At 45.8% G+C, this 16,323-nt stretch overlaps 1 long non-coding RNA gene across 1 annotated transcript in view; it reads right to left on the reverse strand.

Annotated features, from left to right (window-relative positions):
• Positions 1-2,575: 2,575 nt before the first annotated feature.
• LOC119039691 (uncharacterized) overlaps positions 2,576-16,323 on the reverse strand; it is a 48,284-nt gene continuing 34,536 nt past the window's right edge. Inside the window, exons 6-7 of the long non-coding RNA XR_005080657.2 lie at positions 7,371-7,559; positions 2,576-4,280 (exon numbers count right to left, since the gene is read on the reverse strand). This is a non-coding gene — a long non-coding RNA (uncharacterized LOC119039691). The remainder of the gene's footprint in view (positions 4,281-7,370; positions 7,560-16,323) is intronic.

Consider the following 16,323-nt stretch of genomic DNA (forward strand, 5'->3'; position numbering starts at 1 on the left):
ATTCCGGCTTGATAATAGTCCTGAGTTCACTTCTTCTCTCTAGCATGGCTTGGGTACATTCTCATTAGTAAAAACTGGTATTTTTGAAAGTGCCACTAGCAGTCAATTAGCAAGCCGTACTATTGCTTCTTTTTTCTGGAAAAATATCTTAATACAAAGAAGCCATCTTGTATCTTGTCAGACTCAGGAATGAAGACAGATCTTCAGGGTAGGTGGTTACTGAGCATCTCTGAGCACCGCCGATCAGTGATGCTATAAAGGAGCCGACCAAGAGACCAGCCTGAGACCGAGAGCTGACTGGGCTCAGAACTCAAGAGCCAGCGCCTCCACCCACGTGCAAGGAATCACCACATCTCAAGTAGACGGGATGCTCGGGTCTGGGAGCTCCAACCATTTCCTACAACAAGTAAGCCCCCAAATTTTAGCTGAATATGTGGACACATGGAATCGATTCCGTCGCCCAGCCTCCCTTGTATCGGAATGTTCCCTGGTCGTGGGATGGAAGCAGAGCAACATATGCAACTTTGGGGTTGTGACTTTGAAGGCAAAGAGCATGCATCCCACTCCCTTTTCTCCGTGTTACTGCTGAATGTAATTAGACACCTTGGGTGCTGATGATGAGGACCACATCCTACGTTAGAAGGGCAAAAAGGCAGCAGAAGCCTGGGTGCTGGACATCGTGAAGCTGCCACCGTGGCCTTTAACTGCCTACACACACTCTAACATTGTTCTGTGTTATGAGAGTCAAACTAATATATAGCAGGTGATAGGAAAGCCTGTCAATTGTCTAACAATAAGACTTTTTCAGAAATAGCTTAGGTCTGAAGGACAAGCTAAATGTAGGGAGCCAATCAGGACAAGCTAAATGTAGGGACCTAATCTATACTTTCCCTGGGAGCTGCCAGCCTTGTCTCCAAGTTGTGATCTCCAAATTATTCCCTTACATTAGGGCAGTGACTGCGGAAGGCTGCCCCGGTCAGAGCTCCTGTGCCTGACTTTTCTTCTGCGGGACAGCTCAGGGCTCTCGCAGCCCTCAGAGCCGGTGCTAGGCCAGCACAAGGATATGCTGGCCGGTCCTGAGCTCTGCTCCGGACGTTCTTCCCTCACCTCTGGTGGAAGATTAGAACTGGGTATTCAGAGACCACTGTGCTGAGTAAGAAGCAACTTACCTGTTTCTAAAAGAAACAACTATCTAAAAGCCGAGGGGACGCCCACCGATTAGCGCTGTTCGGGTTTTTCTGGTATGTAGTTCAGCCTGAGGCCAGCACTTAGGAAATTCCCTAGACTGAAGTGGAGAATTCCTTCATCATTAGGTGTCTGGAGACTCACTCTGAGTACCGCATACACTATGTAGATTTTCTATATTCTGCAATAATGCCAAGACTGATGAATATATTCTATTTCTGTCTCTCAATTTTGGGGTAATTTTTAACTAAGATAAAATATACATAACATAAAAGGTGCTGTTTTAACCATTCTTAAGGACACGATTCCGTGGCATTAAGTACATTCTCATTGCTGTACACCTGACCCCATTCTCCCTTGCCACAACTTTCCCATCAGCCCAGACTCAAACACCATTCACATGAAACACCAACTCCCTCCTTCCAGCCCTGGTGACCACTCTTCTGCTTTCTGTCTGTATCCATTTGACTCTTCTAGATCCGAATCATAGGAGTGCCAGAAGGAGAAGAGGAACAGCAAGAAACTGGACAGTTATTTGAAAAAAATAATGAAGGAGAACTTCCCCAGTCTGGCAAAGGAAATAGACTTCCAGGGAGTCCAGGAAGCCCAGAGTCCCAAAGAAGTTGGACTCAAGGAGGAACTCACCAAGGCACATCATAATTGCATTACCCAAGATTAAAGATAAGGAGAGAATCCTAAAGGCATTAAGAGATAAGGAGACAGTTACCTACAATGGACTTCCCATAAGACTGTCAGCTGATTTCTCAAAAGAAATTGTGTAGGCAAGAGGGCCTAGAAAGAAGTATTTGAAATAATGAAAAGCAAGGACCTACATGCAAGATTAAGCTATCATTTAGAATGGAAGGGCAGATAAAGTGCTAAGCAGATAAGGTCAAGTTAAAGGAGTTCATCATTACCAAGCCTTTATTAAATGAAATGTTAAAGGGACTAATCTAAGAAATTGAAGATCAAAAACTATGAACAGTAAAATGACAACAGACTCACAATTATCAACAAATAAAAAAAGAAAAACAAAAACTCAGCAAACAATAGAACAGGAACAGAATCAGAGAAATGAACATTACATGGAGGAATTTCAGTGGGGAGGGGGAAGGGGGAAAAGGTACAGGGAAGAAGAAGCATAATTAGTAGGCACAAAATAGACAGGGAGAGGTCAAAAATGATCTAGAAAACAGAATTCAAAGAACCATTCATGTACAACCCATGGACATGAACTTAGGGTGGCGGATGCTAGAGGGTTGGGGGTGCAGGGCAGGGGGAGTAAAGTGGGGAAAATTGGGAACACCGTAATAGTATAATCAATAAAACATACTTTAAAAAGAAAAAAGGAGCACATAAAGCAATAAGGGGTTAAGACAAGTATATAAATAACCATGAGCAGGGTAATACAAGTACTGGACAGACCGGGGTAAAATAACAGTGCTGAAAGGTGTTTGTTTGTTTGTTTGTTTGCTTGTTTGTTTGTTTTGCTTTATTTTGTTTTTTAGAGACTTAAAGGAAAGAGATGGCGTTTGGTTGGGGTGAGTCCAAAAAGGCTTTGTAGAGGACTTGATCAAAGCGATTTCAAGGAAGCGGCAGGTGCCATGGCACCTGCTCTGAAAGGCAACAGGTGTTTCACAGGTAGAGCTTGGGGAGTGTGGGACAGAGAGAAGACCAACTCAGGCAACGGAAACTCTGTGCAAGGACACTACCGAGGACATTCACGAGCTGTCGTCCTCCAGAACATTGACTTGAGGTGAAGAAGAGCCTGGAGATAGCGCTGTCTCGGGACAAAGGCCTGAAAAGTTGACCTGGGAACACCCTGTGTTCCGGGCTCTGCTAACTGGGAAAGTCAGGCAGAGTCATCAGAGGCTTTTTATAGAGCCCTGGGTGTGCAGGCAGGTTGTGTGGACCCGGGGTTTCTCTGGGCCCCAGACTGACAAACGCAGAAGGAGGGGGAAGTGCTGTGTGCCCTGCTTGGGCAGGTTGACCTTATAAAGTGTTCCCTCCCCTCAAATGTCCTGTTTCAAGGAGGTTCGAGGCCTCCTTGAAAACTACGGCTGTTTCAGTGAGAGGACTTGGTGCAATAAACACAGGTATGTGTGCATTGGACTGGATTGGATCCAGGGTGGCTGTTAGGAATTTATCACCGCAGTCCAGGTAAAGGCCCCTGGGGACAGTCCCGACATTGGATGCACCTGGAAAGAAAGGGCACAGGACTCTGCAACCGATGGAGGGCAAGGAAAAGAAGGCAAAGGCATAGGAGCACATGCCTCAGCCTGCAACGCTCAGTGATCAGGGGTGATGGTGCTGTCACCAGAAGTAGTATCAGTCAGGAGGAGGAGCAGCCCGTCAGAACTGAGGACGTGGGAGGTGGGGTTGGTGTGGGATCTGTTTATCTCGTAGTACCAGGAACCATCTGGGTCAAGTCATCCATCAGGCAGATGGATTAGGTCAGAGCTAGGAGCCCGTTCTCAGGAATCACGTGGGGTGGTGACAGGTAAGTCTGTGAATGCAAGACAGGGAGCCTTGGGAAGGTGCGGTCTTGGTAGGTGGCCACAGTGAAGAACGAGCTGGAGAAGAAGAGCTATGGATGGTTCATCAGAGGGGCAAGGGGGAGGAGATCCTGCTAAGCTTTGGAATCCAGGGGCTGCGGGTAATTTACACTGGCTCTTCCACATTCCCAAGCCGCTGCCTTCTCATTCTGCTTCCAGAGGCTGCCCTCCAGGCAGCTCCACCCCTTGGCCTCAGGATGGGTTTGGTCAAAGGTGAGATGGGCAGGGAACTCAAAGGAGGGGGCAGGGGTTGCCTCGGGTGTGCTGTGACCCTTATCCACAGCTCACTCCTCGCCCCTGTGGAAGGACTCACTCTGCATGGTTCTCTCTTTCTGGCCTCTGTGACTTTCCCTCACCTGTCTCTCTGGCCCCCAGGTGGGACCTGCTCAGCTGCTGCTGTATCTTCCTTGTCTTCCTGCGCCTCATGGTCCCAAAACCCACCCTCGCTTTTGTACTTACCCTCTTATGAGCCTTCCTGAGTTATCCTAACTCCGGGGTTTCGGTTTCTGTTAGAACCCTGACTGCTGAGTCAGCAAAGCCCTAATGTAAGCAGTACATGTTGATTAGAACAATGACCAGCAACTCGGCTGTCGCCCACCCCCATCCTTCATTCCTTAAAATCAATAGCAAAATTTAATTTCAGCCATAATTCTGCATAGTGTTTGGGCTCACATCCAGACCCTGCTGTGCAATTAATTCAAAGGGACCTTTGGTCATTAAACTAAGCCACCCACAGCCCTAAAACATTGCCACCCTTTCTGTTAAAGATGATGATCTGTGCTAGGCATGAAGGAAGTGAGACCCCGCCCCCATGCCCCACCCCCAGGGTGGGAAGAGGGAAGCATCCAGACAGGTGATCTGCTCCTGATGGGCACAGCTGGCAGGCTTGGCTAGTGCTGTCCCGCACAAAACAGCCCTGCTCTCGGAGCAGCCGGAACACTCAGTGCTGACCCGGAGGCCAGTGGCCACCCGTTGTCGGTAGCCCAACTTCTTGGCAGCTTCTTGGCATTCAGAGTTGGATCTTGCACTGTCTTCACTAGGGCAAAGAGGCCCACCAGGAGAAGGCTGGCCAGCGCCAGCCATCTAGCCGAATCCATCCTGGGGTCCCATGGAAGCAGACGAACTCAGAGGTAGCAGCAGTCTTTTTTCAGTGGGGACAGCTTAGTGATAAGAAGTCTACAGGGAAACTCCTGCAACTCTGGGTGAAGAGGGGGCGTGGGGAGACTGGTTAAGTCTCTAGAACCTGGTCTGTCCCTGCAGTGTTGGACAGTTTCCCAGGGCAGGGTTCTGTGGCCTTGGCAGGCGCAGGCTTTGGGTGTCTGGGGAGAGAAGAGGCTGTCTTTCATAGCTGAGGAAACATGTCCGAGGGGTGAATGAGCACCGGCACCGAGGTGTCAAGGTCAGCTGGGCTTGGGGGAGTGTGTCGCTCTTCCTCTGCTCCTTATCACAGAGAGATAACTTCCAAGGCTGCCAAGCACTTCTCTCCTCACTGGTCAGAACGATTGTAATGCCTCCCGATCCCAAGAAAACACTGAAAATGAGCCATCCCAGGGAAGTTTCCAAATCCCTTACCCTTGCAGGGTGGGGGGCAGATTTCAGGAGTGGCAGGCCCTGCAGCCCTAAGAACTTGTACGTACAACCCTTGGGCATGAACTGAAAGAAGGGAATAGGGGTGGGAGGGTGTGTGCAGGGCGGAGGGGAATAAAAGGGGGGAAACAGGACAACTGTAATGGTGTAATCAATAAAATATATTTTAAAAAAGAGTCCAGAGTTGGCAGGTGCTACAAATAAAAGCAAGAATGTTCCATTCAAGGCTGTGGCTCTAGGATTTTGCAGCTGAAGTAGGGATGTTCTTAGGGTTGTAGCCAAGGCTCAGCTTCGAAGACAAGAGTCACTGGGTAGATAAAGCTTGACCTTGCACCCACTCAAGAAGGGATTTGAAACTGTGAAACCGGTTGCTGGGCTTGCTTACACCCAGTGTCTCCTTGAGGTTTAGGGGTGAGCATGTTATCCTGGCCATTGGCACTTTGACGCGTATGTTTTAAGTTATTTCTTCTGCGCATTTAGTACTTTCAGCAGACGTGGACACCAAGATCCGCTGTCCATAATCCCAATCAGAATAATCAAGAGCTGGAGCCATGTGACTGCATAATTTTTTTCACTTTGATTTATATCTACTATGTTCTTTGAGATACAGCTACTCCTATTTATTACAGCTAATTTTTTGACAGAATCCTCCTGGAGGGTATGTATCATTTTCCTTCTTTTTCCAAATGTACATGCATATTAAAAATCTTCCCTGTAAGTGGGAAAATTTATAGCAAACAAAAAAAAAAGCTGCCTTTTCAAAGAAATCCTAAAGGAACAGAAGCAAGTACATTCAGCCAAGCCGAGCAGCAGCACCGCAGGGATGATTCTGGGGAAGGCGAGGGGAAGCTGTAACTGGGAAAATGTAGCCTGCCATAAACGGACAGTCTCAGAGTGATAACTCTGAGACGGGAATGTGATAGAAAATGCATTTCTAATAGTCAACTGCCTCCTTTGCAGAAGCGCTCATTACGTGCCAGACACTGTTGTGAGCACCTCGCACACGCCATCTGAGACGATCCGATCACTGTGAGGCAGGTGCTGTAGTTATTCACGGTGAATATGAACCTGTCCCCAAGTCACCCTGTTTGTAACTATTAGATCAAGTGTTCAAATTTAGGTCTGCCTGACTCCAAAGCTTATTTATTTCATTTCTTCGACAAATGTTAATTGGGTGTCTACTCCGAGCCAGGCACTGGTGAACAAAGGCAGATAATGGTCTCTGTCCATGTGACATTTACAATCGCCTGTTAGAGATAGACATCAGTCATTTATTTGAATTCAAATTGTGATGGACACCGTGAGTGAATGGCACGAGATAGTCCCTGATCCATTCCTGACTTTCAGACAATGCCCATGTTAGACGCCAAGTAGATATCGGGTGAATACTGAGGAAGGTTGCTGGGACGGTAAATAACGGTGGACTCGGCCCACTCTTGGTGGGGACAGGCAAGCTCTTCCGAGCAGGTGACAGAGAAGCTGAGACTGCAGACGATGGCGCCGAGTGGGAGGTATGAGAATATTGCAGGAAAAGAGTGTTTTAAGCTGCCTTCCTAAAACGCTTGATTCAGAGAAGAACCTTGGTAGCAGGAGGCTAGAAAGTGACCAGTGAAGTTCAAGCATGCAGGGTGGGCAAGAGTAAGCAAGAAAGGCCTAAGATGAACCACGGCACTAAGAAGGGTTACCCTCATCCAAGGTCACTTGAGCCACATAAATGTTTTATCTTGATGCGAAGCGCGATAGGTTGCCAGGGAAGGGTTTTAGTAAGGATAATGTCATCAGCAAATTTCCACTGATCAAAGATCAGTTTGGAAATGACTGCAGTGGTCCCCACTTGGGCCAGGACGGTGGCCCTGGAGGAAGGAGGAAGTGAACAGGTACTTCAGAGGTGACTGCCTGGCCATGAAGGGCAACAGAGAGGGTCCGCATGGGGCAGGGCACCTGTGATAGTCATCTGTTGCTGTGTAACAAATTAGCCCAAACCACAAACATTGCTGGTCTCGCACACTATCTTTAAAGGTCAAGAATCTGAGAGCAGCTTACCTGGGTGGTCCTGGTTCAGTCTCCCATGAGGCCGAAAACAAGCTGTTGGCAGGTGCTCCAGTCCTCTAAGTTTTGACAAGGGGTGGGGGACCGGCTTTCAGTCTCTCTTACATGGTTGGTGGCAGTCCTCAGTTCCTTACCACGTGGGTGATGCTTGACACGGAGGCAAGAATATTGGAGGCAGGATCTCTGTGAATAGTGGGGGGGAGACAGAGAGAGAAAGACAGAGAGAGAGGCTGCAAGTGACCAAAGGGGATATGATAACAGTTTGTGTGATCTAGAAGTGACACACCATTACTGTGGTCATATTCTCCTGGGAGGGAACTAGTCAAGGACATGAATACCAGGTGGGAGAGCTCAGGGGGCCACCTTGGAGGCTGGTTACCACCATGCCCATATGACAAAGATAGCACTCTCAAGTTAAAATAATTTGAGAAGTGGTGTGTGTGCACGCGCAATTTACTTTCTTATAAAAGGACAATTTACCAAGATGTGTGCAGGGAGTAGGGAGGCCACTTGTTATCACACAAGTGCCTAGAGCTAGGAGCAGTGGAACCGTTACTACCGCTCAGCCCAAAAGGACAAAAACAGGGAGAGGTTACTGGAAATCTGAAGGAGAGAGAATCGTGGGGAGCAGGCCCTTGGGGAGGAGGGCCATGTCGCTCTGTTAGAGGACACAGCCAGGCATACGGAAGGACATGTGGGAGCTGTGAGCATCTTTCCCAACCTGGCATTCAGCGGTGTCACTGGGTGGCCACACAGGTCATGCTGGTAACGGTACATACACCGAGAAGCCAGCAAATACTAGAAATCAGAAGTCCTTCTTCCCCCTTCCCTCCCTTCCTCTCTCTTTCCCTTCCTTCATTCAGAAAACCAGTTACACATTTAAGAGCACACCGTGGAACACAGGCAGCCGGACACAACGTCTGAATGCAGGAGCTAAGAAAGCGCGGCTGCAGAGCTCACTCTCAAGATGGAAGGAGGACCAGACTCAGCCAGGAGGCCAGGAAACACAGGCGCCCCTGGGCTCATCCTCTTCAACCCACCTGCTGGGGGAGGCGACCCCAGCTGAGGGAGGGTGGAAGGGGGTCCCGCACAGTGAGGCTGCCTGTCAAGCATGCGGCTCCGCTTTCTCCCGGCAGCACCTGTGCAGACAGTGACTCAGTTCATCGGAAGAAAAATCGAGAAAGCATTGTTTGTCACAGTATCTCTTAATTATACTTTCCCACCCATCCTTATCACTTCTGGTCTCCCACATCTCTGAAGGTAACCTTGGCAAAAGATTGAAAACTTTGAATTTTCTAGTAAGGTCAGTGAGAATGTCTATCTGTTTGTTTTTATTTTTAAACTTTTCAAACAATAGAACTGACTCCAAGTTAAGAAAGAATCTATTTAGAACGATGTAAGAAGGCTCGGAAAATAGAAAAAGAGCCTGAAGAACAAGACTCACGAAGGGCAAACCAGGCGGCTCTGGATTGTTCGAGTGGTGGGAAGTCATCAATGGTCCCAGAGCATCACTGCTGAAATGAACCCTCTTCCAATTTGTATTTTAACAGCCCTTGAGTCACTCTGCTCAAGATGCGCTACTGTAGAATAAAATATGGTTGGCCAACTTTGGTCAATGACTACTCTGGGCAAGAAGAAGGCAGTCTTCCCTGACCCCTCCCACTTGGCACTGTTACAATAAGGAGCTCTCAAGAACAGGAGGGTGACTGGGTGCTGGGAAGCCAAGGAGCAGCAAATGTCCACTATATTCTGCAACATGATCTTGCTTCAGCGTTCCTCCTGAGTTTGGGGTAGGTCCATAAGTATAGAAGTAATTGGGAATTAATCATTCTTTAAGAATCTCTAGGCATAATGCCAATAATGCAAGAAGCCACACTAGTTGACATTAAGAGAATGAACACTGAAAAAACACAGGCGTGTAAATGAATCTTGGAATTAAATAAATAGGAAAGGGAAAGAAAAGCTGGAATATGCTGAGGTTTAGAAGGAAGATCAAGTGCCACCATTTTATCAAATCTGGTGAAGAGTTAAATATACTCCAGTAGCATTTGGAGGAAGCAGAAAATTCAGAGTAAAAATGAAGACAGGCTGTAAATATCATGAGTTCATGGGAGACTTTCAGGTATGCCTCGGGTGTAAATATGAGTTAGGAGAAAACACTGGACCTTCAAGACCAAGGGCCACCTGACCTGCATGGCTTTCCTGCCCTCGTCTCCGCCCCTTCAAGCTTTGCTGTCCTTTAACACCAGCCTGGGTCTCTCAGAGCCTTCCCGAAAGGGCTCAGTCCAGGCCAGTCTACAACTAAACAGCACTTCTGTCCTGTGCATTGGCACTTCCCAAACTCTCTGTAGGTTGGGAAGCACCCTAATGCTTCCTGACAGGTGCATCCTAATCCTCATCTCAGTCCAAGAATATTGGAGGCAGGATCTCTGTTAGATGATGATACGTTGGCTTTTGGAGGTTTGATGGAACTTAAAAAAAAAGAAAAGAAAAGGTCTTTCTTCCCCTTTGTAGTTCCTCTTTGGCCTAAACCTTGAAAACACCGACCTTAACAAGGACTTGCCCTTCCTCCCTCCTTTCTTCTACCTCACAGTATTTTTCAGAAAGTCAACGAAAGGCTTCTTACAGCAGCCCAGGCAAGATTACTCTCAGATGGCTTACTCTCATCCGGGGCTCTTTCCCCGATCAGCTAGGATCTCCCAAGCACATGGGAAGATTTTTGTAAGAGTTACTAATATCGGTAATGTGTTCTCACGCTACCTGCTCTTCCCTGATGAGCTCAGCCACTCGGGCAGTTTCAACTGTAATTTGTGAGGCAATGACTCTCCACCTGCCTCCAGTTGACTCACCTCCCAAGGCCCAGGCCCTTATTTCCAACTGGATGTTCTCTACCCATCTTGGACCCTGCACCTCCTATACTGAACTCATTGCTTTAGACAAGCTTACTCCTTGTTATTGAAGCACTAATCACAAGTCATAACTGGGCTAGATGTGACTTATGCTCAAAATCTCAGCAACTTCCAGCTCCAACCTCTCCCTCTTATTGCATGTAAATAATCCAAGCTGTCCACAATTTGTAGTTGCAACCAAACTTTTGGTCTTGTCTCTTCTATAACGCCCAAACCTAATGCCACATGCTTGGTTTGCATTCCTGGAATAACCGCTTCATGGTCAAACAATTAAGTTGGTTGATTCCCTTTGCCTTGAATAGTTTTGTCACCAGGATCTTTCTAATCTTGCATCTCCTGAGACACTTCACTAATTTTAACAATTAAAATTCATTGTTCCTTCCAGTTCTCTATAGCCAGCCATTACAGAGAAATGAATATTTACCGGGAAAATTTACCTACACTTACTCCTCATAATAATGAGTGAGTTAGTTATTAGCCTGAGATCCCTCATCAAAAGCCATGAGGCCAGATGTGCTTACAAATTCAGAATGTCTCGTGTTTGAGAAAGGTAATAACATGGAACGCGTGCCCGTTTTCCAATCTGTATAGGAGATATGTATTAGCACACTACCTTCTTCTGGGAACTGTTGTGAAAGAGACAGCATGTTCCTTCAGAGAAGGGCCTAGGGAAATACCGTTATTAAATGCATTTTGGGAGTCTATTTGTTTGACTGTAATAAATAGTACCTTCCAGCTTGTGAACAATCCCTCACTAGAAAAATAAACGGGTCTAACTTTTACAGTTACCCAACTTATATCCGGAAAGTAATTTGGAGGGTGATAAGAGCCCTCGTTCTGTTGGATGTTGCATTTCTTTTTCTTTCCTTACTTTCAGTTCCTTCTGCCATTTACCACACCCTTTACTCATTATTTCCTAGTGAAATCACGGACCTTCTGTTACCACAGTAAAAACTTTTTCAGTTTTCTTGCCTACTTTACTGTTAAGTCGTCATTTTCTATGGCAAAAAAAAAAAAAAAAAGCAAGATGATTATTCCCTTCGTGGCAATTGTGCTAATTTCTCCGAATTCAGTGTAAACATACTCATTTCTGTTACTCATCCCTGGGCCTGGATGCAGACGAGGCCAAGAGGACAGTGCTGGCGGGGGCCATGAAGTTCAGCGGGCACGTAGGACCTGGCTTCGTTCAGTTCTCTTGTCTGTGTGGAGAAACCAAGGAGCAGGGAGCTGGAGCAAGCTGCTCTGGCTCACTAGGGCAGTTAAGGACACGAGGCCAGAGCCGTCTCTGCTGCGCCCACCCTACGGGCACCCCCTCCCCACTCCCAGGCAACCACTGATCTAGTCTCTGTCCCTACAGACTGCTTTCCTAGAATCTCACAGAAACCGAATCATGCAGGACATATTTATTGTATCTGGCCCCTCTCACTCAACATAATGTTTTTGAAATTTATCCACATGTATTAGAAAAGTGTTCTTTATATTGTTGAGTAGTATTTCATTATAAAGATATATCACAAAACTTATTTATCCATTCTTCTGAAGACAGACATCTGGGTTATTTTCAGGTTTTGACTATTAAGAATAAAGCTGCTATGAACATCCTTGTATATGGCTTTTGTGAAATATACATATATATTTTTTTATATTTCATTTGCCTTGGGTAAATTCTTAGAGTAGTTTGATGGTTCATAAAATATTTCATTTTCTGAGAAATTACCAGTTGCTTCGTATCTTCATCCAAAATAGGTGTTGGCAGCTGCATTAGTTTCAAGGTTCTTCAGAAAAACAGAACCAATATGATATAAAAGAGACTTATAGTGAGGAACTGGCTCACGTGACTATGGAGGCTAAGAAATCCCATGATCTGCCAGCTGCAGGTGGGGGTGCGCATCCTGAGGCCTGAGAACCAAGGGAGCTGATCCGGTAAATTCCACTCCAAGGCCTCAAAGAGCAGAGATGTCCTCAAAGACAGATGTCCTCAAAGAGGCCAAAAAAAGGGGGGAATTCCTCCTTCCTCTGTCTTTTGTTCTGCTCAGCTCATCACCAGACTGGACAATGTCCACCCCCATTGAGGAAGGCAATTCACAGCGTCCATCCATTCAAATGCTAATCTCAACACCCATAGAGACACACTAAAAAATAATGCTCAACCAAATACCTGGGCATCCTCTGCTCTATTCACATGGACACGTGCATTGAATGATGACATTTTTCTCTTAAACTGTAGTCTTTCTAGTGGATGTGACGCTGTATTTATCGTGACTTTAGTTTGCATTTTCCTGATGACTATTTTGTGTCTTCCTGGTGAAGTTTTAGGTGATTATTGGCCATTTCCTCTGTTTACCTTTGTGAGGCATCTATTCAGATCTTTTGTTCCTTTTTAATGAAACTGTTTGTCCTCTTGTTTATTAGTTAGTTAGTTAGTTAGTTATAATCTTTTATATTTTTCCCGTTACCATTTCACCCCCCACCCTATTTCAGTGTGTAAGCGTTTCCTCGCCCACACACTCACATACATTGTCCCCGGCACCTCCTCACCCTTCCTGCTCTTCTTTCTCCATAAGCACTTACCATCTTAAACATACAACATAAATAATGTATTTTGCTCATTGTCTGTTTATCCCCATCAAGCCAGAAGCCCTAGGAAGACCTCACTGTGCTGTTCTCCACTGTTTTCCTAGCATCTACAATGGTACACATCCAATACAACATTTGAAAGAGCATTTGAAATGTGTCTAGTAATCTAGGAGAAGGAAATAAGTGGGTCTTCTTGTGTGACTAGGCCGGGTTTATTTGCTTGCTTTCTTGTTTGGCAGGACAGCAGCCAAGGTCGGGGAGAAGGGTGCTGGCTGTGAGGGAAGAGTTCACTGTGAAAGTGATCGTTACACTTAGTAGTAAAAGATGATCCAGGACTTTCCAGATAGCACACAGGGGAAGCCCTTCCGGGTAGGAGGAACAGCCTGTGCAAGAGCAAGAGTATTTTGCAAAAGCATGGCACGGTCATAAAATGCCAAAGAGCTGGGGATTGCACCAGGGGAGTGCGGAGCAGGAAGAGTGGGCGTGTGGGCCCAGAGACAGCGGGGAGGGCTAGTCAGGGCCAGCCATGGCGGGGGGACGGAGGTGGCCCTGGCCTCCCCAGGCCTTGGCAGCTGCTCTGCACGGATTCCCCGTTCAATCTAAAACCTGTCCTTTCCTTTAGAGATAGGGTATGATACCATACCACCCACAGTTCCCTTTATAAATAAAAATGCATGTATGATCCCAGAGTGTGAGATTTAAGGCAGGCGATTTTTTAAAAATGTGCACATTTTTCAAAGCAAACAAATGGGAAGGGTTTATATTTTGGAATTGAAATTCCCATTGCAAGCTTATTTTCTTCATCGACTTAGAGTTCCAACTCCGCAGGAAAGCAATGCCAATGACAGAACACACAGTGGCTGTGAAAATAGATACAAACCTGAGGGTGTTAAAAAGCCCTTGACATTTTTTAGCGAGTGGCAGCTGTGGAACCTGCATTGATAGAATATTAACTAGTTTATATTTGAATTGTTAAATTAATAATAATAAAGAGTAAGGAATTGTATGTGGCAAACTGATCAGGACTATAATATTCTTTTTTTATTCTTAAAAGTGGTATTTCTTTTTTTAAAGATTTTATTTATTTTTAGGAAGAGAGGGGAAGGAGAAAGAGAGGGAGAGAAACATCAGTGTGAGAGAGAAACAGTGATTGGTTGATTACCTCCCTACCCCGGGGACCTGGCCTGCAACCCAGGCATGTGCCCTGACTGGGAATCGAACCTATGACCTTTCTCTTTGCAGGATGACACCCAATTGACTGAGCCATGCCACTCAGGGCAACAGTGATATTTCTTGTACTTCAATTCTCCTTAATTTGATTTGTAAAGTTAAGATCTTGTACCCTTTTATTAATTTCACTAGAGTTAAGTATTAAATATTAAGAATAGTCAATGAGCAGAACAATTATAGATTCATTCATTCAACAAATGTTTGACAGCCCAGTGTGAGCAAAAAATGTGATTCGGTTTTAGATTCCAAATGACACACAGCAAGTAGGCATTTCTCTTTGCTTAAAATAACATGAGGAATACATTGATCTTTAATGCAGAGAATAACCATTCAAGTGAATCTGTAAATGTACAGTTTTATTTGGCTGAGATGAAACAGTTGTGAGAATCCCCTAAAAGTCCTATGGAAATCGTATTACTTCCCTTGACTTCTACCTACAACAACAGACCAAAACTTTCTTCAAAGTTGTATCTGCCTGTATTTTCCTTCCAACAAAAATGTCACTAAAATTCTTTACAATGGGGTGAACTCAGCCCCATCCAGGACTTGGGAGACTGATACGACTATAATGAGACCCATTTTCTGTGCATAAACAGATACATCGACAGTATTTTTAAATTCCTTGCCATTGCAATAGGTAGCAAGAGCCAACAGGTGTTCTGCCGCTTTGCCCGAGCAGTCCTGCTCCTGAGAACTTACACAAAGGAACTCACTCCACAGAAGCAAACATCTATAGGCACAGGGTTTTTGTTACAAGACTATCTCCCCAAGCCAAAATCCGGAAGTAACCTGATTTTCTACAACAGGAAAGTGATTGAGAACAGCGTAGTACATGAACAAGGTGTCATGTTATGTGATCATTAAAAGCCAAAACTGTGAAGACTACAGAAATGTCTAACATATTTTTTATAAACCTGAAAATTAAAAGGCAGTATTTTAAAAATAGTGTCACACTGTGGTTATAGCTATGTAAAAAAAAGGTGAGCATGCGGAGGACTGGAAGATAAAATGGAAAAACGACAACTCTGTTAGGATGGAGAAATTAGGAGTTGGTTTTACTTCTTTCAAACAGGTATCAAGTTTTGTTTTACATCAGCTTTTTAACGGGAAATTATGCCGGGTAGAATCCAGTCACGCCACAAGGGTGTGTCCACATAGATCACAAATACAGCATGGTCTTTACTGAGTTGACCACTTGTGCCCTCTGTGAACTCCCCCCTCCAGCTCTCTCTGCCTCTCTCACCTTTGTTTTTAACATTGTTTCCCACCACGCAGAGCTGTTTCCAATGCACACATGTGCATCCCACCTCCAACATACAAAGCTGGACTTCTGAGTTGCAGCTGAGTTCAGAATCACTAATGTCACCAGACAAGAGAACCCGTAGCCTTAAAGATGGCATTTCTGAAATTAAGTAAATTTAAAGCTTTGTTTTAAAGAACATGATAGTTCATGTTCAGGGGACTATTTTTAATTTTGATTCCCTGAGATGTAGGAAAAACAGGCAAATGCATTCACACTGCCAACTCCAAGGCGTTGTCCTCAGAACACACCCCGCCATGGAAGGCAGACCCAGGGACAGCGGAGGGGCCCAGTGGCCAGGTGGCCCACGAGACTTTGCAAGGAAGCAGCTGGCGGTTCTGGAGGAATTCCCAGAAGGCAAATATTTCCTTCTTCATTACATTTACATATAATGTTCAGAAGGCTCTAGGGAACCTGAATTTTTACTTGGATTCCAGCAGTTTTCACTTGGTTGCTCCCTGCAGCATCCCAATGGCAGCCCCGGGACAGGTGGCGGGCTTTCGGGAGAGCCCGCCATAACTGGTCCTCTTAGATCCAACCGAGTGGTGAGGCCTCTCCATCCGCTTCTTTTCCCAAAATGAGGAGCTTCTCATCCAGTCATTTGTTGGCTAGTGGTTCTTCCCTTTTGTCTTTGATTCTTAGGTTTTCTAAATGGACCACTGTCTCAGCATATTAGAGTTGGCAGGAACTTGCCCCAATCCCTATATTTTCAAATTGAAAAACCAAGGCCCAAAAAGACAAATGCTTTGCCCACAAGCACACGACTTGCTGAGGCACAGCTGCTTTCCTGCCTTGAAGCTGACTCTCCAGCTCAGGCAGCGTGGCTGCGCCGGTTGGAGAGCTGTCCTGCACACACACCAAAAAGGATGTGGGTTCAGTATCAGGTCAGGGCACCTACCTAGACTGAGGGTTCAATCCCCAGTCCCTGAAG

Source organism: Artibeus jamaicensis, unplaced genomic scaffold, assembly GCF_021234435.1.
Source record: "Artibeus jamaicensis isolate MK-2021 breed Jamaican fruit bat unplaced genomic scaffold, CSHL_Jam_final contig_415, whole genome shotgun sequence".
In the NCBI taxonomy this organism is placed as follows: Eukaryota; Metazoa; Chordata; class Mammalia; order Chiroptera; family Phyllostomidae; genus Artibeus; species Artibeus jamaicensis.